This window comes from Lithobates pipiens, unplaced genomic scaffold (assembly GCF_037356315.1).
Source record: "Lithobates pipiens isolate NorthernLeopardFrog02 unplaced genomic scaffold, aLitPip1_a1.2 Scaffold_8, whole genome shotgun sequence".
In the NCBI taxonomy this organism is placed as follows: domain Eukaryota; kingdom Metazoa; phylum Chordata; class Amphibia; order Anura; family Ranidae; genus Lithobates; species Lithobates pipiens.
In genome coordinates, this window is record NW_027507903.1 from 620573404 (window position 1) to 620600414 (window position 27011).

Here is a 27011-nt window from a genome sequence, read left to right on the forward strand (position 1 = left end):
AGGCTGCACTGGTGGGCACTAATAGGCATAGTTAAGGCGGCACTAATAGGCACAGATAAGGTGGCACCAATGGGCACAGATAAGGCGGCACTGATGGGCAAAGATGGGCACAGATAAGGTGGCATGGATGGGTGGCACAGATGGGTGGCACGGATGGGCACTGATAGGTACCACTGGTAGATGGGACTGATGGGCACTGATAGGTGGCACTGATAGGTGGCTCTGATAGGTGGCACTGCTGGGAACTGATGGGCGGCACTGCTGGGCACTGGTAGATGACACTGATGGGCACGGATATGTGGCACTGGGATGCAGCACCTATGTTGAGGCAGATTGTGGGCACTGCTGGGTGGCACTGTGGGCACTGCTGGGTGGCACTGCTGGGTGGCACTGTGGGCACTGCTGGGTGGCACTGTGGGCACTGCTGGGTGGCACTATGGGCACTGCTGGGTGGCACTGACGGGGGGCCCTTTATTTTTTCTATTGTGGCACTGGCAGGGGGCAGGTGGGCACTGGCAGGGGGCAGGTGGTCACTAACAGGGCTGGCCATGATCGGGACTGATGTCCTGATCACGGCCGCCGGCGATCTGCTTTTTTTTTTCTCCTCGCGCTGTCAGGAGGAATAATAGCCGATTACCGGCTCCGTTATATCACATGATCAGCTGTCATTGGCTGACAGCTGATCACGTGATAAGGGGTCGGGATCAACCCCTTGCACGGATCAGTGATCAGGCGAGTCTCGTAGACTCGCCGATCACAGAGCGCGCCGCGCAGGGCGCTCGTGCATGGGACTACGTCTATTGACGTCGTCTCGGAAAAGGAGATTCGCGCTGTAGCCGTCATTTGGCTATAGCGCGGATCTCAAGTGGTTAAAGATCTAATGAAACAAAAGGTCAGCTCAAAGTAAATTTTATAGTCCAATCAGCTAATTAATTTTGTGCCGGAGGATGGATTACTGGCAAAGTGCATTCCTGAGAACTGAGTTAGAAGGGTGTTGTATTGTATTTGAGCCGAGGAGAAGAGACGTTGTCATTGTGTGTGTTAAAAGATTCAATAAACAAACGACTTTCCAAACTACGAATCATTATCACGAATGTAAAAACATACATAAATAGCGAATTTCAACAAATACGAATGAATAAATTCGACACTCTACGAATAATAACGAATTATCCGAAAACGTATTAACATAACATAACGAATATAACAGAACGAAATGATGTATTTTACAAATGACAACGAACCGAAACTAAACGAAATTTTCCGTTGTGCACAAGTCTAGGTGACACATCAATGGGGGGAAAATGTCCTTGTATGGGGGAGATACGCCTGGTTGATGTCTCACCTGAGAGGTTGAATACCAATGAATGAATACACACGGGAGCATGCTCCGTTAGATAAAGGGAACAAACGCTGGCTACCAGGGTACAGTATGCCTTCACCACATGGCGCTGCAACATCTCACGGTGGTTGATAAAAACTAGACATGTGCGATTCGTTTCGTACGAATCTCAAATTCGTATGAATTTCCCTAAATTCGTACATTCGGGAGGATCCGAAATACGACTCGCCATGCGTCCGAATATTGTACGAAATACGAACTTTTGTTTTACGAATCCCCAGGAGGAAGTCAGCACAGCACAGGGATGCTCCCCCTCATCTAACGAAAATTCGTATTTCGGATAGGAAATTCTTCAACGGAATTTCGGATGAAAACCAAACTTCCATCAGCATCGACTGTCATATTGAGTTATATTTTTGCCTTTAAATTCATCGTAAAGAACGTTCGTACAAGTTAACGGACCTAACGACAATTCGTATTTCGTACGAATTGAAATTGAATTTCGGACACGGAATACGAAGTACGAATTAATTTTAATACGAACCGTAACGGAACAGAACTAAACAAATTGATTGACGGCGTCCATGTCTAATAAAAACCCTATAAATCACCCTTTATGTGCTGAGTATACACTGAATCAAGTGCGGTCATTGTACCAGTGATGTGCGAACACAGAATGAGGTCCATGCAGGATGCTTATTTCTGAGGAGTAACCCAAAAGAGGAGGGATGTATTCAGCACTATATTGGGGGGAATAGGAGCTGGGATGGGCGTTGTTAATGGAGTGGACATCAACCTCCTGAGGAACAAACTCACAACCATAGCTTCAGAGAAGAAGCGTGACTTTGTTACCCAGAGAGATTGGTGGCATCCTTGATAACATTCAACGAAGTCACAGAAACACCCAGGTTAGAGTGGCTCCGGATTTTGTCAACCATGTTGAGAGGTTGGTGAAGAGTGTGATGGTACAGGGCAGAAATCTGTCATTGGCTCTGGCGCGCACTCTGTGGCAGGCAGAAATATCAGCCAACATCAAGCTGATTGTACCGTCTCTGTATGTGGGGCAGTGGCCTGATGAGTTAGCATCGACCCTCATTAAGATTTTGCCAAAACATGTCGCTAACACTAATCCAAAGTAGTGCTATACCGCCTAACCTGGCACTAATGTATACTGCCTAACCTGGCACTACTGTATATCACCTAGCCTGGCACTACTGTATATTACATAGCCTGGCCCTATTGTATACCACCTAGCCTGGCACTACTGTATATCACCTAACCTGGCACTAATGTATGCCAGATATAGGATCCGCCCCGGGTGCCAATTTTGAAAAACATTTATCATTTTCCTTCCACTTCACAATTATGTGCCACTTTGTGTTGGTCTATCACATAAAATCCCCCAAAAAATAAATTTACGTTTTTGGTTGTAACATGACAAAATGTGGAAAATGTCAAGGGGTTTGAATACTTTTTCAAGATACCTGTGTGTGTGTGTGTATATATATATATATATATATATATATATATATATATATATATAATTTTTATAGTTGGCCCCCCTACCTTTGTATCTGCCCCCCTCCCAAATATGAAAGCTGGAGACGCCACTGGTTGGCAAGCGGGTAAAGTAGGCTTTGCTGAAGGGGAATTCTCGGGTGCGGTGACGCCTGTAATCCCTGGGATGTGCCATCAGCTGGCAATCATACAATTTATGATCACAGTCCTCAGACACATCTTCCTGCAGAGCGACATTCCACAATCACTATTATGAAATATGAGAATTATTCCTATGGGGAGGGGTCAGAGGAGAGGGAAACACAGACTGACTTCCAGATCTGTCATTCCACACACATCCCCGGGGAGCTGAGACACAGGAGCTGACACTCTACACCCAGCCGCTACTTACAGGTACTCACCGCACTCTCTGATTGGCTGTCACATTCCCTTACTCGCTTATATCTTTAACGTCTGTAGATTTGCTGATAAGTACATGGCAAATGAGCTTCAATGTAGAAAGATAAAATAATGCATTTGGGTGGAAAAAATATGAATGAAATCTATACACTGGGGGGAGAACCTCTGGGGGAGTCTAGGATGGAAAAGGACCTGGGGGTCCTAGTAGATGATAGGCTCAGCAATGACATGCAACGCCAAGCTGCTGCTAACAAAGCAAACAAAATATTGGCATTAAAAAGGGAATCATCTCCAGAGATAAAACAATAATTCTCCCGCTCTACAAGACTCTGGTCTGGCCTCACCTGGAGTATACTGTCCAGTTCTGGGCACCAGTCCTCAGGATGGATGTACTGGAAATAAAGCGAGTACAAAGAAGGGCAACACAGCTAATAAAGGGTCTGGAGGATATTAGTTATGAGGAAAGGTTGTGAGCACTGAACTTATTATCTCTGGAGAAGAGACGCCTGAGAGGGGATATGATTTCAATGTACAAATACCGTACTGGTGACCCCACAATAGGGATAAAACTTTTTTGCAGAAGGGAGTTTAACAACACTCATGGCCACTCATTAAAATTAGAAGAAAAGAGATTTAACCTTAAACTACGTAGAGGGTTCTTTACTGTAAGAGCGGCCAGGATGTGGAATTCCCTTCCACAGGCGGTGGTCTCCGGGGGGGGGGGGGGGCATTGATAGTTTCAAAAAACGATTAGATAAGCACCTGAATGAACACAACATAAAGGAATATACAATTTAATACTGATATATAATCACACACATAGGTTGGACTTGATGGACGTGTGCCTTTTTTCAACCTCACCTACTATATAACTCTCTCGCTGCTGTTAGTGCAATAACGGACAGCCAGAGCTGAGATCCTCCTGAAAATACTACTCACCTGGCTGACCCTTGGATACTTCCTGAGCCAGGCGCCCCAAATCAAGATCCTGTGGGGCAGCCAGGCCACTAGCATTAGGGAGGGAGCAGAAATTTATGTCACTCCCCCTCCTCCGTGTCACCTCCTCTCCTCTGTGTTACCCCATCCCCGTGTCACCCCTCTCTCCTCTGTGTCACCCCTCTCTCCTCTGTGTCACCCCCTTCTCTGTGTCACCCCCCTTCTCTGTGTCACCCCCCCTCTCCTCTGTGTCACCCCCTCCTCTGTGTCACCCCCCTTCTCTGTGTCACCCCCTCTCCTCTGTGTCACCTCCTCCTCTGTGTCACCACCCTTCTTTGTGTCGCCCCCTTCTCTGTGTCACCCCCCCTTCTCTGTGTCACCCCCCCTCCTCTGTGTCACCCCCCTCTCCTCTGTGTTACCCTCCTCTCCTCTGTGTCACCCCCCTTCTCTGTGTCACTCCCCCTTTTCTGTGTCACTCCCCCTTCTCTGTGTCACCCCCTCTCTTCTGTGTCACCCCCTCTCCTTTGTGTCACCTCCCTCCTCTGTGTCACCCCCTCCTCTGTGTCACCCCCTCTCCTGTGTCACCCCCCTTCTCTGTGTCACCCCCCTTCTTTGTGTCACCCCCTCCTCTGTGTCACCCCCTTCTCTGTGTCACCCCCCCCTTTCATCTGTGTTACCCCCCTCTCCTCTGTGTCACCCCCCTTTTCTGTGTTACTCCCCCTTCTCTGTGTCACCCCCTTCTCTGTGTCACCCCCTCTCTTCTGTGTCACCCCCTCTCCTCTGTGTCACCACCTCCTCTGTGTCACCACCCTTCTTTGTGTCGCCCCCTTCTCTGTGTCACCCCCTCTTCTCTGTGTCACCTCTCTCTTCTGTGTCACCCCCCTTCTCTGTGTCACTTCCCCTTCTCTGTGTCACCCCCTCTCTTCTGTGTCACCCCCTCTCCTCTGTGTCACCCCCCTCCTCTGTGTCACCCCCTCTCCTGTGTCACCCTCCTTCTCTGTGTCACCCCCCTTCTTTGTGTCACCCCCCTCCTCTGTGTCACCCCTTCTCTGTGTCATCCCCTCTCATCTGTGTTACCCCCCTCTCCTCTGTGTCACTCCCCCTTCTCTGTGTTACTCCCCCTTCTCTGTGTCACCCCCTTCTCTGTGTCACCCCCTTCTCTGTGTCACCCTCTCTCCTCTGTGTCACCACCCTCCTCTGTGTCACCCCCCCCCTCTGTGTCACCCCTCTCTCCTCTGTGTCACCCCCCTTCTCTGTGTCACCCCCCTTCTCTGTGTCACCCCCCTCTCCTCTGTGTCACCCCCTCCTCTGTGTCACCCCCCTTCTCTGTGTCACCCCCTCTCCTCTGTGTTACCTCCTCCTCTGTGTCACCACCCTTCTTTGTGTTGCCCCCTTCTCTGTGTCACCCCCCCTTCTCTGTGTCACCCCCCTCCTCTGTGTCACCCCCCTCCTCTGTGTCACCCCCCTCTCCTCTGTGTTACCCTCCTCTCCTCTGTGTCACCCCCCTTCTCTGTGTCACCCCCTCTCTTCTGTGTCACCCCCTCTCCTCTGTGTCACCACCCTCCTCTGTGTCACCCCCTCCTCTGTGTCACCCCCTCTCCTGTGTCACCCCCCTTCTCTGTGTCCCCCCCCTTCTTTGTGTCACCCCCTCCTCTGTGTCACCCCCTTCTCTGTGTCACCCCCCTTTCATCTGTGTCACCCCCCTCTCCTCTGTGTCACCCCCCTTCTCTGTGTTACTCCCCCTTCTCTGTGTCACCCCCTTCTCTGTGTCACCCCCTCTCTTCTGTGTCACCCCCTCTCCTCTGTGTCACCACCTTCTCTGTGTCACCACCCTTCTTTGTGTCGCCCCCTTCTCTGTGTCACCCCCTCTTCTCTGTGTCACCTCTCTCTTCTGTGTCACCCCCTTCTCTGTGTCACTTCCACTTCCCCTTCTCTGTGTCACCCCCTCTCTTCTGTGTCACCCCCTCTCCTCTGTGTCACCCCCCTCCTCTGTGTCACCCCCCTCCTCTGTGTCACCCCCTCTCCTGTGTCACCCTCCTTCTCTGTGTCACCCCCCTTCTTTGTGTCACCCCCCTCCTCTGTGTCACCCCCTTCTCTGTGTCACCCCCCTCTCATCTGTGTTACCCCCCTCTCCTCTGTGTCACCCCCCCTTCTCTGTGTTACTCCCCCTTCTCTGTGTCCGCCCTTCTCTGTGTCACCCCCTTCTCCGTGTCACCCCCTCTCCTCTGTGTCACCCCCTCCTCTGTGTCACCACCCTTCTTTGTGTTGCCCCCTTCTCTGTGTCAACCCCCCTTCTCTGTGTCACCCCCCCTCTCCTCTGTGTCACCCCCCTCCTCTGTGTCACCCCCCTCTCCTCTGTGTTACCCCCCTCTCCTCTGTGTCACCCCCCCCTTCTTTGTGTCACTCCCCCTTCTCTGTGTCACTCCCCCTTTTTTGTGTCACCCCCTTCTCTGTGTCACCCCCCTTCTTTGTGTCACCCCCCTCCTCTGTGTCACCCCCTTCTCTGTGTCACCCCCTCTCATCTGTGTTACCCCCCTCTCCTCTGTGTCACCCCCTTCTCTGTGTTACTCCCCCTTCTCTGTGTCACCCCCTTCTCTGTTTCACCCCCTCTCTTCTGTGTCACCCCCTCTCTTCTATGTCACCCCCCTCTCCTCTGTGTCACCCCCCTCTCCTCTGTGTCATCCCCCTCCTCTGTGTCACCCCCCTTCTCTGTGTCACCCCCTTCTTTGTGTCACCCCCTTCTCTGTGTCACCCCCCTCCTCTGTGTCACCCCTCTTCTTTGTGTCACCTCTCTCTTCTGTGTCACCCCCCCTCCTCTGTGTCACCCCCTCCTCTGTGTCAACCCCCTCTCCTCTGTGTCACCCCCTCCTCTGTGTCACCCCCTTCTCTGTGTCACCCCCTTTCTCTGTGTCACCCCCTTTCTCTGTGTCACCCCCCCTCCTCTGTGTCACCCACCTTCTCTGTGTCACCCCCCCCTCTCCTCTGTGTCACCCTCTTTTTTTGTGTCAGCCCCTTCTCTTTGTCATCCCCCTTCCCTGTGTCACCCCCCTTCTTTGTGTCACCCCCTCCTCTGTGTCACCACCCTCTCCTCTATGTCACTCCCCTCCTCTGTGTCACCCCCCTTCAATGTGTCACCCTCCTTCTCTGTGTCACCCCATCTCCTCTGTGTCACCCCCTGCTCTGTGTCACCCCCTTCTCTGTGTCATCCCCTCTCCTCTGTGTCACCCCCTCTCCTCTATGTCACCCCCCTCCTCTGTGTCACCCCCCTTCTCTGTGTCACCCCCCTTCTCTGTGTCACCCCCCTTCTCTGTGTCACCCCCTCTCCTCTGTGTCACCCCCTTCTTTGTGTCACCCCCCTCTCCTCTGTGTCACCCCCCTCTCCTCTGTGTCACCCCTTCTCTGTGTTACTCCTCTCCTCTGTGTCACCCACCTTCTTTGTGTCACCCCCCTCCTCTGTGTCACCCCCTTCAATGTGTCACCCCCCTTCTCTGTGTCACCCCCCTTCTCTGTGTAACCCCCCTCTCCTCTGTGTCACCCCCTCCTCTGTGTCACCCCCCCTCTCCTCTGTGTCACCCCCCCTCCTCTGTGTCACCCCCCTCTCCTCTGTGTCACCCCCCTTCTCTGTGTTACTCCCTCTCCTCTGTGTCACCCCCCTTCTCTGTGTCACCCTCCCCTTCTCTGTGTCACCCCCCTCTCTTCTGTGTCACCCCCCTTCTCTGTGTCACCCTCCCCTTCTCTGTGTCACCCCCTCTCTTCTGCGTCACCCCCTTTCTTCTGTGTCACCCCCCTCCTCTGTGTCACCCCCCTCCTCTGTGTCACCCTCTCCTTCTCTGTGTCACCCCCTCTCTTCTGTATCAACCCCTCTCTTTTGTGTCACCCCTACTCCTCTGTGTCACCCCCCCTCCTCTGTGTCACTCCCTCTCTTCTGTGTCACCCCCTCTCTTCTGTGTCACCCCTCCTCCTCTGTGTCACCCCCCTCCTCTGTGTCACCCCTCTCCGCTGTGTCAGCTGCCCTCCTCTTTGTCAGCCCCCCTCCTCTGTGTCAGACCCCCTCCTTTGTGTCACCCCCTCCTCTCCTCTGTGTCAGCCCCCCTCCTCTATGTCACCCCTTCTCTGTGTCAGCCCCCCTCCTCTGTGTCACCCCCTTCTCTGTGTTGCCCCCTCCTCTGTGTCACCCCTCCTCTGTGCCACCCCCTTCTCTTTGTCATCCCCCTCCTCTGTGTCACCCCCTCTCTTCTGTGTCACCCCCTTCTGTGTCACCCCCTTCTCTGTATCACCCCCCTTCTTTGTGTCACCCCCTTCTCTGTGTCACCCTCTCCTCTGTGTCACCCCCTTCTTTGTGTCACCCCCTTCTCTGTGTCACTCCCCCCCTCCTCTGTGTCACCCCCCTCCTCTGTGTCACCACCTTCTTTGTGTCACTCCCTTCTCTGTGTCACCTTCTCTCTTCTGTGTCACCCCCATCCTCTGTGCCACCCCCTCTCCTCTGTTTCACCCCCCTCTGTGTCACCCCCTTCTCTGTGTCACCCCTTCTTTGTGTCACCCCCCTTCTCTGTGTCACCACCCTTCTCTGTGTCACCCTCCCCTTCTCTGTGTCACCCTCCCCTTCTCTGTGTCACCCCTACTCCTCTGTGTCAACCCCCTCCTCTGTGTCACCCCCTCTCTTCTCTGTCACCCCTCCTCCTCTGTGTCACCCCCCTCCTCTGTGTTATTCCTCTCCGCTGTGTCAGCCCCCCTCCTCTGTGTCACCCCCTCCTCTGTATCAGGGGAGTCTGTGGGGAGGGAGGTGGACGGTGTGAGTAGGGCAGAGAACGGTGTCAGTAAAGCAGAGGTCGGTGTCAGTAGGGCAGTGGACGGTGTCAGTGGAGCAGTTGATGGTGTCAGTAGAGCAGTGGACGGTGTCAGTAGGGCAGTGGACGGTGTCAGTAGGGCAGTGGACGGTTTCAGTAGGGCAGTGGACGGTTTCAGTAGAGCAGAGGATTGTGTCAGTAGAGCAGAGGACGGTGTCAGTGGAGCAGAGGACGGTGACAGTGGAGCAGAGGACAGTGTCAGTGGAGCAGAGGACAGTGTCAGTAGAGCAGTGGACAGTGTCAGTAGGGCAGTGGATGGTGTCAGTTGGGCAGTGGACGGTGTCAGTAGAGCAGTGGACGGTGTCAGTAGAGCAGAGGACAGTGTCAGTAGAGCAAAGGATGGTGTCAGTGGAGCAGAGGACGATATCAGTAGAGTGGTGGACAGTGTCAGTAGAGCAGTGGACAGTATCAGTAGGGCAGTGGACGGTGACAGTGGAGCAGTGGATGGTGTCAGTGGAGCAGTGGACAGTGTCAGTAGAGCAGTGGATGGTGTCAGTAGAGCAGTGGATGGTGTCAGTAGGGCAGTGGACGGTGTCAGTGGAGCAGTGGATGGTGTCAGTTGGGCAGTGGACGGTGTCAGTAGAGCAGTGGACGGTGTCAGTAGAGCAGAGGACAGTGTCAGTAGAGCAAAGGATGGTGTCAGTGGAGCAGAGGACGATATCAGTAGAGTGGTGGACGGTGTCATTAGAGCAGTGGACAGTATCAGTAGGGCAGTGGACGGTGACAGTGGAGCAGTGGATGGTGTCAGTGGAGCAGTGGACAGTGTCAGTAGAGCAGAGGATGGTGTCAGTAGAGCAGAGGACGGTGTCAGTGGAGCAGAGGACGGTGTCAGTGGAGCAGAGGACAGTGTCAGTGGAGCAGAGGACAGTGTCAGTAGAGCAGTGGACAGTGTCAGTAGGGCAGTGGACGGTGTCAGTAGAGCAGAGGATGGTGTCAGTAGAGCAGAGGACGGTGTCAGTGGAGCAGAGGACGGTGTCAGTGGAGCAGAGGACAGTGTCAGTAGAGCAGTGGACAGTGTCAGTAGGGCAGTGGATGGTGTCAGTTGGGCAGTGGACGGTGTCAGTAGAGCAGTGGACGGTGTCAGTAGAGCAGAGGACAGTGTCAGTAGAGCAAAGGATGGTGTCAGTGGAGCAGAGGACGATATCAGTAGAGTGGTGGACGGTGTCAGTAGAGCAGTGGACAGTATCAGTAGGGCAGTGGATGGTGACAGTGGAGCAGTGGATGGTGTCAGTGGAGCAGTGGACAGTGTCAGTAGAGCAGTGGATGGTGTCAGTAGAGCAGTGGATGGTGTCAGTAGGGCAGTGGACGGTGTCAGTGGAGCAGTGGACGGTGTCAGTGGAGCAGTGGACAGTGTCAGTAGGGCAGTGGACACTGTCAGTAGGGCAGTGGACGGTGTCAGTAGAGCAGTGGACGGTGTCAGTAGAGCAGTGGACGTTGTCAGTAGGGCAGTGGACGGTGTCAGTAGGGCAGTGGATGGTGTCAGTAGGGCAGAGGACAATGTCAGTAGAGCAGTGGATGGTGTCAGTAGAGCAGTGCCGGTCGGGACCCCAGTGAGTCCAGTTGCGGGTCCCGCGGACTCGATCACCACGGGGATATCCTCGATCGTCTCACGGGGAGGTTGAACGGGGAGATGCCGTTGTAAACAGCATCTCCCCGTTCTGCCTAGCAACAAGTGACGCTGATCTCTGCTCCATGTGATTGGAGCAGAGATCAGTGTTCACTAACACAAAGCCCAACCCCCCACAGTTAGTAACACGCCCCTAGGAACACTTAACCCCTACACTGCCACCCACTGGTTAACCCCTTCACTGCCAGTGCCATTTACACAGGAATCAGTGCATTTGTATAGCACTGATTGCTGTATAAATGACAATGGTCCCAAAAATGTGTAAAAAATGTCCGATGTGTCTGCCATAATGTCGCAGTCACAATAAAAATCGCTGATCGATGCAATTACTAGTAAAAAAAAAATATTAATAAAAATGCCATAAAACTATCCCCTATTTTGTAAATGCTATAACTTTTGCGCAAACCAATCAATAATCGCTTATTTCGATTTTTTTTACCAAAAATATGTAGAAGATTACCTATCGGCCTAAATTGAGGGAAAAAATGTTTTTTTTTTATATATTTTTGGGGGATATTTATTATAACAAAAAGTTAAAAATATTGCGTTTTTTTCAAAATTGACGCTCTATTTTTGTTTATAGCGCAAAAAATAAAAACCACAGAGGTGATCAAATACCACCAAAAGAAAGTTCTATTTGTGAGAAAAAAAGGACGCCGATTTTGTTCTGGAGTCAAGTCGCACGACCGCGCAATTGTCAGTTAAAGTGACGCAGTGCCGAATCGCAAAAAGTGGTCTGGTCTTAAGTCAGCAAAATGGTCCGGTCTGAAAGTGGTTAAATCTTTCTATTTGATTGACAGGCTGGCCAGCCCATCAGATCTCTCTGTTTCTATTTCCTCTGTAATATAAGACTGCCAGGTTTGCCAGACAATCATGGTCTGATGAAGAATCTGTAGCTTTGAAATGCATTGCCCTTCAGTGCCTCTGTGAATAATCACATTTCCTGTGAAGACAACCAGCTGCTTCTTGTTTCCTGCCTCCTGGTTCCCAGCATTCTCTGGATCTCTGTAAGATCACACCAGTGGCCCAGGCTGCGAAGGGAAGACATTTATGAGACTCCAGGACTGGCGATTTTCACCACATACTCATAGTTGCCAACATTGTAAAAAAAAAATTCGTGACACTTTTTTGACAGTAGGCGGGGTTGTATTATAATTAGGGGGTGGGGCATGCGGTTATAGGTGTGGCATATAAAAAGGTGAAAAATGTGGTGCGCGAAGCGCGTCGCTGCAAAACATGGGCGTGGTTTGCGTAAAATAGTGGGCGTGGCTTACATGGAGCATGGCTCAAAGGGGTGTGGTTAGAGTCTGAGATTCGGGGGGGAGAGGGAAAGGAGGGGGGGAGAGGGAAAGGAGAGACAGCAGCCCCCCGATCCTATACCACAATAGCAATATGTGTTTGCCAGAGTTTGACAATCAGCAGAAAAAGATACTCCAAATACATGGTTTTAGCGTTTCAATCATCCCGGCGCCATGATTGTTATGGTGTCAGGATGATTGAAGCGCATTATTTCTATTATTACATTGTAATATGAAATGAAATCATTCAACTCACCATAATGCAGAATCAGTGGGAGCCATGAGTGCATCACTAGCCAGGTTGCCTGCCACCAGATGCCATCAGGTGTCCCAAGTGGAGTCTGTCCTTACATCAGGTGCCCCATCAGAGGTACCTTCCTCACATCTGTGTCCATCAGCGGAGCCCCTCCTTACATCTGGTGCCCCTCTGACATCCAGACTGACCGGCCCCCACAGACTGGCCCCGGCATCCACAGACTGGCCCTGCCATCCACAGACTGGCCCCCGCATCCACAGACTGGCCCCGGCATCCACAGACTGGCCCCCGCATCCACAGACTGGCCCCCACATCCACAGACTGGCCCCCGCATTCACAGACTGGCCCCCGCATCCACAGACTGGCCCCGGCATTCACAGACTGGACCTCGCATCCACAGAATGGCCCCCGCACTCACAGACTGGCCCCCACATACACAGACTGTCCCCCGCATCCACAAACTGGCCCTCACATACACAGACTGGCCCCCGCATCCACAGACTGGCCCCCACATATACAGACTGGCCCCCACATATACAGACTGGCCCCCACATACACAGACTGGCCCCCACATACACAGACTGGCCCCTGCATCCACAGACATTGTCTCTGCCGGCCGCGGACCTCTAGCCGGTGGCAAAAAAACGGGAAATTCAATTTCCCGGGACAAAATTAATTTGGGACAAATGTCCTAATCCCGGGAATGTCCCGGGAAATTCGGGACAGTTGGCAACTATGCATACTGAACTCATCTAATTTAACCTGCGAGTTATTACTTGTTTTTATTAAATATATGATTTACTGTATACTGCACTCAGTCTGGTGCCCCTCTGTTCCCATTTCTACACAGAGCCCAACGCTGCACTCTAAGGGAGCTGCCTCCATGTTTTAAACAAATGTTTTAATATGATTATGTGTGCTTATTCACACACATTTTATGTATACCTATATTCCAGTTGTTATATATTTTATGTTATCACCATATTTAGCGCCGCTGTTCACCCCTGTTTTGACGGTGTCAGTAGGGCGGAGGACGGCGTCAGTAGGGCGGAGGACGGTGTCAGTAGGGCGGAGGACGGTGTCAGTAGGATAGATAGTGTGTGTGTGTGTGTGTGTGTGTGTGTGTATGTGTGTATGTGTATATATATATATATATATATATATATATATATATATATATATTCATTGCAATACTTTCTATCCCACCGTATTTGCGCAGTGGTCTTACAAGCACACTTTTTGTGGAAAAAATACTTTTTTGAATTAAAAAAATAAGACGGCAGTAAAGTTATTTATTTATTTTTTATATTGTGAAAGATAATGTTATGCTGAGTCAATTGATACCCAACATGTCACACTTCAAATTTGTGCTCGCTCACTCGTAGAATGGCGACAAATTTTACCCTTAAAAAATCTCCATAGGCGACGTTTAAAAAATAAAAATAATTCTACATGTTGCATGTTTTGAGTTACAGAGGAGGTCTAGGGCTAGGATTATTGCTCTTGTTCTACAGATAGTGGCGATACCTCACATGTGTGGTTTGAACACCGTTTTCATATGCGGGCGCTGCTCACGTATGCGTTCGCTTCTGCGCGCAAGCTTGGTGGGACGGGGCACGTTTAAAACTATTTTATTTTATTATTATTTATTTTAACTTTTATTTTTGATTTTTACACATTAAAAAAAATGGTGTCACTTTTATTCCTGTTACACGGAATGTAAATATCCCTTGTAACAGAAAAAAAGCATGACAGGACCTCTTATATATGAAATCTGGGGTCAAAAAGACATCACATCTCATATTTACGCTAAAATGCAATAAAAAATAAATTGTCATTTAAAAAAAAAAAAAAACCCTTTAAGAGCTGTGGGCAAAAGTGATGTTTTGACGTCGCTTCTGCTCTGCAATGATATGGAGATGGGTGGGGTTCATCTTCCCCCCCTCACTCGTCTCCATACCAAGGAAGGAGAAGGATCCGATCACCTTCACCGCTACCGACAGCTTCAGAAAGCGGCGGAGAGCAAAGGGAGGGGGGGGGGGGGGTGCCTCTCTCGCCACCGATAAAAGTGATCTCACTGCGAATCCGCCACAGAGACCACTCTTATCGGAAACCGAACCGCCGGCTGAAGAAGAGGATACTGGGGTAATGGCAGCTAGATGCTACCATAACAACAATATTCTAAAAAAATAAAACGAATATACCGCGCTGTCTACAAAAAAAGATGGTCTAAAAGCAGCCAGCAAAGAAATGGATCATTTTTTTTTCTCCCCACAAACAGATCTTTCTTTTGGTGGTATTTGATCATCTCTGCATTTTTTTTTTTTTTTTGCGCTATAAACAAAGTGACACTTTTGGAAAAAAAAACACAATATTTTTTACTTTTTGCTATAATAAATATCCTAATTAAAAAAAAAAAGAAGAATTTCCCTTATCGTCATTCAAGACAGCCACTATGAGAGATAGGCTCCTCCTCTTCCTCTAGGAAACACTGCCCCGGTGTAGTGTCATATTTTGCTGCCTATCACAGGATGCTACGCCAGAAATTGCGCACTGCGCATGCGCAAAGCGTTCCAAACACTCGCGCCGTGCGTTCCAACATAGTTTCGGCAATACAGTTCAGCGAAACCATCACATAATGTTAAGGAAGTGACGTTACACACAACACAAACAATGGGCCGTGCGTTACAACACTAATACTTCCCTTGTTACCTCGTATCATTATTTACCAACCATGCTGAGCTACGTGCCGTGTTAGGTTCTGCATTGCTGGGACTTGTAGTGCCTATCCTGAGCTACGTGCTTCAATGTTCAGTGTCCTCATCCTTATCCTCATGCTTCAATGTTCAGTGTCCTCATCCCTATCCCCGAGCTTCAATGTTCAGTGTCCTCATCCCTATCCCCGGGCTTCAATGTTCAGTGTCCTTATCCTTATCCCCGAGCTTCAATGTTCAGTGTCCTCATCCCTATCCCTGAGCTTCAATGTTCAGTGTCCTCATCCCTATCCCCCTGCTTCAATGTTCAGTGTCCTCATCCCTATCCCCGAGCTTCAATGTTCAGTGTCCTCATCCCTAACCCCCCGAGCTTCAATGTTCAGTGTCCTCATCCTTATCCCCGTGCTTCAATGTTCAGTGTCCTCATCCCTATCCCCCTGCTTCAATGTTCAGTGTCCTCATCCCCGTGGACACTGAACATTGAAGCAGGGGGATAGGGATGAGGACACTGAACATTGAAGCCTGGGGGTAAGGATGAGGACACTGAACATTGAAGCACGGGGATAAGGATAAGGACACTGAACATTGAAGCCCGGGGATAGGGATGAGGACACTGAACATTGAAGCTCAGGGATATGGATGAGGACACTGAACATTGAAGCTTGGGGATAAGGATAAGGACACTGAACATTGAAGCCCGGGGATAGGGATGAGGACACTGAACATTGAAGCTCGGGGATAGGGATGAGGACACTGAACATTGAAGCATGAGGATAAGGATGAGGACATTGAACATTGAAGCACGTAGCTCAGGATAGGCACTACAAGTCCCAGCAATGCAGAACCTAACACGGCACGTAGCTCAGCATGGTTGGTAAATAATGATACGAGGTAACAAGGGAAGTATTAGTGTTGTGACGCACGGCCCATTGTTTGTGTTGTCTGTAACGTCACTTCCGTAACATTATGTGATGGTTTAGCTGAACTGTATTGCCGAAACTATGTTGGAACGCACGGCGCGAGTGTTTGGAATGCTTTGCGCATGCGCAGTACGCTATTTCTGGCGGCAACGTCACTTCCGTACGTAGCATTCTGTGATAGGCAGCAAAATATGACACTACACTGGCCCATAAATAAATACTTCCTCTGCCTGACCTCAGTTCTAGTGTTTCCTCCGGTGGGGAGACACTGTGGATAGGACCAGGCTTGAGAGCAGCCAGGGGGACTGCGGCCATTAAAAGAGCCCTGATGGAGGCAGGGGTTTTCCTGGGCACATTTAGTGTTTTTTTTACCTGTAACTGAAGCCACCCCTTCCTTGCTGAGCGCAGCATCAGGTTGCGCGGGGGGGGGGGGGGGGCTCTATTGCGTCCATAGGGCCGCAGCAAGGAACCTTCTGCTCTCCCTGTACTCCGTATGGGCTGCATTGTTTGGAACCTGAGCGCTGGACGGCGGGTGTTACCTTTGACCCATGACTTCCGGTTGCAGGTCACGGTGCTGATGGGGGGCCGGGCACAGGCTGGAGAGAGTCTGTAACATGCACAGGCATTGTGGGACTCCCTGGAAAGCAACCACCTGCAGTCATGTCGGAGGCAGATGCTACGACTCATACTGACCCCACCTCCAACCTTCCTAAGGTAAGAGCACCCTGGGGAAGGGTCCTCTCTATCCGGGATTGCCCCTCCTAGTATGGTTCCTATCTGGGGGGGGCAGACCCCCTGGGTGGTCGGGGGCGGGGGGGGGGGGAGGCTCAGATCCCATGTAAGAAGGGTCTAGTGCACTCCCAGGGGGTTGTTGTATGCCTGTTTTTTTTATGTTCTTTTTCTGTCTTTTTTGGTCCATGTTTTGCAGAAAGCTACAGAAAAGACTAAATCAACTCATGGCTCTAAGAGGAAGTGTGCCTCCTGTAGAGATGTTTTAGGGGAGTCCTGGACAAAAGTTTTTTGTAAAGGGTGCATAGAGTCCCTGCTCAAAGAGAGGGAAGCTGAGCAGGAGTCTGGGTTGGCAGCCTCTGTAAAGGAGCTCTCATCCACCTTTTCTTCATTTAAAACACTTTTTGAAAAACTCCAGCTCCCCCCCTAATCCCAGTCCCCAGGATACAACCCCGCCACAGCCACCCGCTCAGGGCTCTGTACCTGCCCGACCTGCGACTTCAGCTAGGGCAGAGGAAATTGCAGGCCCTTCCGAGGTGGAGCAAAGGCAGCCAGATAGTGGCACCTCGGACACCCAGGAGGAGTCAGAGGGTGAGGACAAGGATGGAGAGGTATAAATTGTCTGACAAGGATGGAGAGGTATAAGTTGATAGGTATAAGTTGTCCTTAGATGAGGTAGAGGACCTCCTGGGGGCAATTTACACAACCCTCAGTATCCAGGACGACAAGAAGCCCCTGACCCTCCACGACCTAATGTACAAAAGCTTGGGGGAGCAAAGGAAAAGGTTCTTTCCAGTACACGATGTACTGATAGAAAAAATTCTAAAAGAGTGACAGGATCCTGAAAGGAAGCCCTTCTTTTCTCGTTCTCTAAAGAGAAGTTTTCCATTTTCAGAAGACCCAACAGCCATTTGGAATAAAAGCCCCAAATTGGATGCTGCCTTTTCTCAGGTTTCTCGGCACACGGACTTGGCCTTCGAGGATATGGGGGCCCTGTCCGACATCGTAGATAAGAGCATGGACTCGCTGCTTAGGAAAACTTGGGACTCAACAGTAGGCAACCTTAAGCCAGAAATGGCTGTTACTGTGGCAGCCCGCAATTTGGAGCATTGACTCTCTCAGATCCAGGCGCACATTGAAGCTGGTACAGGGAAGGAGTCTATTCTATCCTCTTTCCCCACGATTCTACGTGGTGTCGCATACATAGCAGAGTCAGTCCGCATGTCGGCTAGGTCAGCGGCTCGGGCCAACTCTGCCAGAAGAGCCCTCTGGCTGAAAACTTGGCCCGGCGACAGCGCCTCTAAGGTCAAGTTGTGTAGGATACCCCTGACAGGGGATCTCCTCTTTGGTCCCTAGACTGTACGGTGGACAAAAAAGAAGTCTTTCCCTCTCAAACGGAAAGTCCTGGCTCATACTAAGAAAGGGTTTCGTCTGCAAAAGGGTAGGGAAACTTCAAAGCCTGAAGGTCAAAAAATCTTGGGGCTGAGGAGGGGCGATTTTTCGCCCTCCTGAAAAGGCCCGTAAGGAACAATGACTCCTTTGGTGCGGTAGGAGGAAGACTGGGGGCCTTCCTTCCACCGTGGGAATTAATCTCCCCCAACCAATTCATCCTGGAGGTCATAAGAAGGGGGTACCTCTTGGAGTTCACAAGACCTCCCCTACAGAAATTCCTTGTCGTGCACCTTTCCAGTTGCACGACAAAGGCCGAGGCTCTGTTAGAGGCTCTAAGGTATCTAGAACAACAGAGGGTAGTTCGCAGAGTTCCAAGAGGGGAAAGAGAGGGATTCTATTCCCATGTTTTTGTGGTGAAAAAACCCTCGGGGAAATTCAGACTAGTTCTGAATTTAAAACCCCTAAACAGGTCAGTCACTAACAAGAGATTCCGCATGGGATCTCTATCTTTACGGTCAGAGCCCTGGTTCCGCACAATTGCTTCATGGTCTCACTGGATCTGAAGGACGCGTATTTACACATTCCTATCACAGAAACATCTCAGTGGTTTCTCCGGCTAGCTATAGACCTGAATGAGTAATAGTGCATCTGCAGTTTCAAGCACTGCCTTTCGGGCTATCCTCCTCGCCACGCATTTTTACCAAAGTCTTGGCGGCGGCCATAGCTTTCCTGCGACTCCAGGGAGTCTCAGTCATAGCGTACCTGGATGACCTGATCCTATTTGCAGTATCCCCAGATACTGCAGGGACCTGGACCTAACAAAAAGGGTCCTAATAGGCTTGGGCTGGCTGCTGAACTTAGAAAAGTCCAGTCTGATCCCTTCACAGCGGATTATGTACCTTGGATACCTGTTGGACTCAACACAGTTGAGGGTGTTCCTTCCAAGGGAGAAATTCCTAAAACTGGACAGAGTGGTTGCCTCTCTACAATGCAACCAGCAGGTCTCCAAGAGGTGTTTGATGTCGACTCTGGGCCTTCTAACTTCTACTCTCCCAGCAGTACAGTGGGCAGGACTGCACTTTCGTCCCCTGCAGACGTTTGTCCTAAGGGTATGGGATCACAGTCAGGGAGACCTAGACGCACTAGTACATGTTCCTCACCATGTAAAAAGATCTCTCTAGTGGTGAAGGGAAGAGAACCTGTCGCAGGGACATCTGTGGTTCCTGCCAGTCTCTCAGATAGTAACCATGGACGCAAGCGGCAGGGGCTTGGGGGGCGCATCTGGGTTCCCTTTTGGCTCAGGGCTCCTCGGAAGGCGATGAAATAAAAAGGTCGTCCAATTGTAAGGAGCTGAAGGTAATGGGACTAGCCCTCAGGTTCTTCAGGGAAGAACTCCAGGGCCACCAAGTCCAGGTACGGTCGGGCAATTCTTCGGCTGTGGCCTATATAAACAAGCAGGGCGGCACAAGAAGCGGAGCCCTGATGGCCCTGGCAACAGACCTTCTGCGCTGGGCCGAGTCTCCCTCTCCCTTCTTCCTGAGAGGGGAAAGCAATGTTGTAGCGGATTTTCTCAGCCGAAGGAGGTTGAGGGAGATTGGGTCCTCCAAACAAGAGGTCTTCAATCTCATATCCAAGAAATGGGGACCCCCGGAAGTGGACTTATTCGCGTCAAGAGACAACACAAAAACCTCCCTGTGTTTTTTTTTTTTTCCTCCCTAAACGGAGAGGGAGCACTGGGAGTGGATGCATTGTCCCAGAGTTGGCGGTTCAGGATATGTTATGCCTTCCCCCCCTCCGGCTCTGTTGCTGGCAGTGCTGAGGAAGTTTCAACTAGAAGACACATCACTGATTCTGGTGGCTCCACATTGGCCGAAAAGGGCATGGTTTTCGGTGCTCAGGCAATTACAGCAGAGCCTCCCCTTTTCCTTTCTCCACTGGAGGATCTCCTCTCGCAGGGCCCAGTCCTCTGTCCACAGGTTCATCAGTGGAAATTAGCAGCCTGGTTACTGAGGAGGGTATATTAAAGTCAAAGGGGTTTTCAGAGAGATTAATCTCTACTCTCCTCAATAGCAGGAAAGAGACACGCCGGATATATAAAAAGGTCTGGCTTTGTTTCAACGATTGGTGTGCGGGAATCTCTTTTTCAGTGCAGAGCCCCATAGCGGTGTTGGAATTTCTACAGTGCGGGGTGGACAAGGGATTATCCATAGCTACCCTGAAGAGTCAGGTATCAGCACTTGGTGCTTATTTAGAAAGATCTCTGGCCACCGACCTGTGGGTGGTCAGATTTTTATTTTTTTATTTTTTTTAAGGCCTTGTCTAGACAGAGACCGGTCGGAGCTCCCTTTCCCAGTTGGGACCTATACTTAGTTTTGCAGAGCCTAACGGGACCTCCCTTTGAGCCTTTAGACAAATGTTTGCTAAAGGTTCTCACCCTAAAGACGTTAATTGCAGTAACAACTGCCAGGAGAGTCAGCGAGATTGAAGCTTTATCTATTAGACCTCCTTTTTGTGTTATTTTTCCAGACCGGATAGTTCTCAGGGCTGATCCGGCTTTTTTTGCCCAAGGTGGCTTCGGGATTTCACAGAAGCCAGGAGGTAGTTCTACCTTCATTTTGTCCCAACCCCTCAGGTGAAGGGGAATGGAAATTTCGTTTTCTGGATGTAAGGAGAAGTGTCCTACAATACCTGGAGCTGAGTAGGTCAGTGAGGAAGTCAGACTCTTTATTTGTTTTATTTACCGGTGCCAGAAAAAGTTGCAGAGCATCTCGTCACACTATTGCCAGATGGCTTAGGTCAACCATTGCACAGGCTTATACATTGGCAGGGAAAGAGATCAAGGCACACTCCACCAGGGCCATGGCAACGTCTCAGGCAGAGAGGGATGGAGCAACGCCAGAACAAATCTGCAAGGCAGCAACATGGCCCAGCTACTCCACCTTTGTAAAGCATTACAGAGTGGACCTGGTGTCAGCAAGTGAGCAGACCTTTGGTCGGAAGGTTCTGCAAGCTATAGACACACCCTAGTTGGTAAGTGCTCGCTTTATCCTCTCATAGTGGCTGTCCTGAATGACGATAAGGGAAAAGTAAAGTTATGCTTACCGGTAACATCTTCTTCTGTAGTCTTTCAGGACAGCCCTAATTACCCACCCGAAGCTTTGGGGGGGGGGGGGGGGGGGTCTTGTTAAAGACCAGAATGCATGACAAAGATAAGGGGAATAATAGGGAATAAAAATAGGGGAAAAATTTATGGCATTATTATTTTTTATTATTATTATTTTTTTTACTAGTGATCTGCGATTTTTATCGGGACTGTGATATTGCGGTGGACACTTTTGACACATTTTTGGGACGATTGACACTTCTACAGTGATCAGTGCTATAAAAAATGCACAGGTTACTGTAAAAATGTCACTGGCAGGGAAGGGGTTAGCACTAGGGGGCGATCAAGGGGGTTAAGTGTTACCTAGTGAGTGATTCTAACTGGGGCGGGGACTCACAAGGGGAGGATACTGATTGGTGTTCCTCTGTACTGGGAACACGCGATCGGTCTCCTCTCGCCTGACAGGACGTGTGTTTACACGCACAGATCCACTTCTCGGACACTGCTACCAGCAATCGCGTGTGTCCGGCGGACGTCGCAGCCGCCGGTGTCACGCACACCGGGTCCTGAGTGACCCCCCCCCCCCAGACGGCTGGGAAGCCGAGGACGCCTGCTTATGATGGGAGATCCTTCCTGCGGATGTCATATTACTATGGGTGGGGTATGAAGTAAAACTGGATGGGTTTAGCCTGGAGTTCTACTTTAAGCCTGTCCAATGCAAGTCTATAGGACAGTGATGGTGAACCTTGGCACCCCAGATGTTTAGGAACTACATTTCCCATGATGCTCCACTGCACTCTGCAGTGTACTTGAGCATCATGGGAAATGCAGTTCCAAAACATCTGGGGTGCCAAGGTTCGCCATCACTGCTATAGGGCATATGTATGTTTTAGTGCAGCATTTACAGGTAGGGTTGGCACCTTTTCTCCAAGCCCGAACACTTTAGCAGCCTGGGACACCTTAGTAATGCGGTGGGCATAGCACACCGCATCGAATAGTGGGTGTGGCCAAATTGTTCTTGCTGACATCATTGCCCTGCCCCTAGACAGCCTCCCGCACCTCCTGGACGGCAACAGATCTGTGTGACCATCTTGAATACTTGGGGAGCCACAGCCTGGTCTGAATAATGTGTGCGGGTTTCATTCTGCCCAAAACCCGGACACATGATTCAAAACCTGGACTGATGAATCCTGGGCAGATGGCAACCCTATGTTGCACATTTTCAAAGCTGCCTGTCAGTACGACTTCAGGTGCAACTTGGCTGACATCTGTGCAACTTCATGCACAGACGTCTATGAAAGTCGTGCCTGAAATCAGAAAAAAGTCTTGCAGGAGCAACTTTTGCAAATTGGTGCGGCGCCACAAAGTCGGCGTCATGCCAATTTGAACAGTTCTAAATAGGGTGCGACTTGTAATGCCATTTGGACCTGTCAAATTGCATTGTCAAGTCGCACTGGTGTGAACTTGGGGGGCTGAAAAGGGATCCACCGTGGATTACTTTTTAGAGGGATGGCAAGGCCTGCCGCACATGTAAACCAGGCCCCCTAGGCATTGCCTTAGTGGACTGCGATGCCATTCACAATGAAGCACTGCAGTGCAGCACCGCATGTTACATACATTACTATTACACTAGAGTGTGAATCCGGCCTCACCTCTTTGAAGTGCGTTATGTTGCTCCTTCAATATAAACTGGTGGCCAATGCAACTCAATGTGCTTAAAATCGTTTTTTTTTTCTTTTTTTTCTTTTTTTCTTTTTTTTTTCTTTTATTTTTTTTATTTTTTTAATGGAACACAACGCACAGAAATGCACAGCTGTAGGGTGCGCTGTAATGCCGATGCATCATCTTAGCGTAATAGGATGGTATTTTAAATAACTGGCGCCCCCAACACATTTTATGTGCGTTGGCACGCATTGCACACAAGAGTTACCACAATGCAGAAATGTGAGCTGACAGCGCGAGGAGAAAAACAAAACAAAACAATCACCGGCGACAGTGAGAGGGACATCAGTCCCGATCACTGCCATGTGCTGCCAGCTCCTCGGTGCCCACCTGTGCCACCTAGCAGTAGGCAACTGTGCTGCCTATCAGTGCTTTCTATCAGTGCCTGAAGAACAGTGCCACCCATCCGTGCCCATCAGTGCCACCTTATCTGTCCCCATCAGTGCTGCATTAATTGTGCCTATTAGTGTCCATCAGCACATATAAATGAAGCAGAAAAATTACCTGTTTGCAAAACTTTATAACAAACTATTAAGAGCCCATTCACACAGGGGCAACACGACTTGTAGGCGACTTGAGTCAGGCAACTTGGACACGACTTGAGTTAAGATCACAGCGCGACTTTGGACGACTTCAAAACGACTTGTGATGACTTCAAGCCCGACTTGGGACGACTTACAAGTCGCCCCAGGCCAGGCGACTTTTGCCGAGGCCAAGCAGAGAATGAGCTCAAGGGGGAACTCCACGGCAAATTTCTGAAAAAAAATTTGGCGTGGGTTCCCCCTCCGAGAGCATACCAGGCCCTTAGGTCTGGTATGGATTCCAAGGGGAACCCCCTACGCCGAAAAAACGGCGTGGGGGTCCCCCTCAGATCCACACCAGACCCTTATCCGAGCACGCTACCCGGCCGGCCAGGAAAGGGGGTGGGGACGAGCGGGCGGCCCCCCCTCCTGAGCCGTACCAGGCCGCGTGCCCTCAACATGGGGGGGTGCCTTGGGGGAGGGGGGGCGTGCGGCCCCCCCACCCCAAAGCACCTTGTCCCCATGTCGATGAGGACAAGGGCCTCTTCCCGACAACCCTGGCCGTTGGTTGTCGGGGTCTGCGGACGGGGGGCTTATCGGAATCCGGGAGCCCCCTTTAATAAGGGGGCCCCCGGATACCGGCCCCCCACCCTATGTGAATGAGTATGGGGTACAATGTACCCCTACCCATTCACCTGTGGAAAAAAAGTACAAAAAAAAAACACAACACAGGGAAAAAATATTTTATTGCACAGCTCCGGGGGTCTTCCGTCTTCGGGGGTCTTCTCGCCGGACTCCTCCGCTATCTTCTTGTAGCTCTTTTACTAGCGGAGGAGTCCGGCTTTCTTCCTCCCCGCCGCCGGCCTCTTCTCCCGACTTCGGGGGTCTTGTCCCCCTCTTCGGTTCTTCTGCCGGGCCACCGCGCCTTCTTATAGCTCTTTTGCAGGCGGTGGCCCGGTCTTCTGTCGTCGCCGCCGCCGCCGCCGCCGCCGCCTTCCGTTCTTCTTCTTCTTCTTCTCCAGGAGATGTTGACACGACGCTCTCTCCGGCCGGAATGCCAGAGCCGCCCTGCGCTGCCACTTATATAGGGACAATGGGGCGGTGTCACATGGGTTGATGTCACATGGGTTGGTCACATGGGTTGATGTCACATGGTAAGGGTAAATATTTTTTCCCTGTGTTGTGTTTTTTTTTTGTACTTTTTTTCCACAGGTGAATGGGTAGGGGTACATTGTACCCCATACTCATTCACATAGGGTGGGGGGCCGGTATCCGGGGGCCCCCTTATTAAAGGGGGCTCCCAGATTCCGATAAGCCCCCCGCCCGCAGACCCCGACAACCAACGGCCAGGGTTGTCGGGAAGAGGCCCTTGTCCTCATCGACATGGGGACAAGGTGCTTTGGGGTGGGGGGGCCGCACGCCCCCCCTCCCCCAAGGCACCCCCCCATGTTGAGGGCACGCGGCCTGGTACGGCTCAGGAGGGGGGGGGGCCGCCCGCTCGTCCCCACCCCCTTTCCTGGCCGGCCGGGTAGCGTGCTCGGATAAGGGTCTGGTGTGGATCTGGGGGGGACCCCCACGCCGTTTTTTCGGCGTAGGGGGTTCCCCTTGGAATCCATACCAGACCTAAGGGCCTGGTATGCTCTCGGAGGGGGAACCCACGCCAAATTTTTTTCAGAAATTTGCCGTGGAGTTCCCTCTTCAGAGCTAATAATTCTGTCAAAGTCGCCTCCGTATAGACAGAAATCCGACTTGGAGGCGATCTCCATTGAAATCAATGGGTACCAGTCGCCTACAAGTCGGATAGAAGTAGTACAGGAACCTTTTCTGAAGTCGGAGCGACTTCAGTAGTGTGCATTAAGACGGCTCTCATTCACTTACATTGCTTTTTAAATGTTGTCCGACCTGAGGCGACCTGAGGCGAATAGGGGCGACCTGAAGTCGGATCAGGAGTTGCCCCTGTGTGAATGGGCTCTGAACGTGTGTGTTTATTTTTCGCTAAACAAAATAAAAATAAAAAAGTCCCAGCAGTGATTAAATACCACCAAAAGAAAGCTCTATTTGTGGGAAAAAATGATAAAAATGTCATTTGGGTACAGTGTTGTATGACCGCGCAATTGTCATTCAAAGTTCGTCAGCGACGAAAGCTGAAAATTGGTCTGGGCAGGAAGGGGGGGGGGGGGGGGTTTAAGTGCCCAGTAAGCAAGGGGTTAAAAAGCAAAAAATACCTTTCTCAATATGGCAGTCGTTGACTTATTATGGGGGTCTCCCCCCGTCCCTGTGCTGTGCCCATTATGAGGGGCTCCCCCGTCTCTGTGCCCATTATGAGGGGCTCCCCCGTCGCTGTGCCCATTATGAGGGGCTTCCCCCCATCGCTGTGCCCATTATGAGGGGCTCCCCCCCCATCCCTGTGCTGTGCTCATTATGAGGGGCTTCCCCCCGTCACTGTGCTGTGCTCATTATGAGGGGCTTCCCCCCCGTCTCTGTGCTGTGATGACTTCCTGGGTTTTTAACTTCATCATAACGAATAATCGTAATTATTATGACGATAATAAAACGATATTAATGAACGTTCGTTCTTATGTCCGATTCTTAATCTCCCAGCGACTACCAGTACCAGTCTCTCCCACTCCCATATTAAAAAAGGTAACATTACCAACCCTCACTCAGCAGCAGAAGAAAACCTCTGATTGGTCAACAAAACACCGGTCACATTTCTGTTGTAACGCAATGTGGATCCGAAATTTGTCAACGAAATTTCGTATACAATTCGGAAGCATAGAAATTCGTATTTCGGATCCTCCTGAATGTACGAATTTTCGGAAATTCATTCGCATTTTCGATTTGTACGAAACGAACCGCACACGTCTAATTGACACCATTTACCCAGGAGGCTGAGGACACCTTGTGGTGAAAAAAAAGTACTGCAGGGGGAGACTTTCAAGAAATAATATGGCACACAAATTTCTTTTTTTATTTTGTTGTTTGGCTGGAGGCTCCCATTATTATTTAAAAAAATAAAAAATCCCTGGAGTTTAGCTTTAAAGTAGATACAAACCCCGACTGGACTTCATTTAGTTTTACTGAAGCACTTTAACTCATAAATAATTGCCACTTTTATTTTCTAAAATGCTGTTTTCTCCCCCTTTTTTTTTCATGCTTATTGTATCTCCTGCAGCCTCTTTCAGCCACTTCTTGTCCAGCAAGAAGATAAATGACGCGAGATGATCGTAGCTTTTTTATTTCCTTTTTATTGCAGTTCAAAGTACAATGTTCTAAGATGAAAATCCGGCCAGCAAGCTCTCACCTTTCATAACCACTTCAGCCCCGGAAGGATTCCCCCACCCAGCCCCCTCACCCCTTCCTAACTAGGCCATTTTTCAGATTCGGCACTGTGGCGCTCTAACTGACAATTGCACGGTCGTGTGACGTGGCTCCCAAACAAAATTGACATCCCCCCCCCACAAAGAGCTTTCTTTTGGTGGTATTTGATCACCCCTGCGGTTATCTTTTGCAATATAAACAAAAAAAGCGACAATTTTGAAAAAAAATTACTTTTTGCTATAATAAATATCACACAAAAATATATAAAAAAAAGCTACTTTTTTTCCCCTTAGTTTAGGCCGATACGTATTCGTCTACATATTTTTGGTAAAAAAAAAATCGCAATAAGTGTATATTGATTGGTTT

At 50.4% G+C, this 27011-nt stretch overlaps 1 protein-coding gene across 1 annotated transcript in view; it reads left to right on the forward strand.

Annotated features, from left to right (window-relative positions):
• Nucleotides 1–3191: 3191 nt before the first annotated feature.
• LOC143962361 (uncharacterized) overlaps nt 3192–27011 on the forward strand; it is a 99432-nt gene continuing 75612 nt past the window's right edge. The window contains exon 1 of the mRNA XM_077471654.1: nt 3192–3253. The gene's annotated coding sequence lies outside the window, so the exon portion shown is untranslated. The remainder of the gene's footprint in view (nt 3254–27011) is intronic.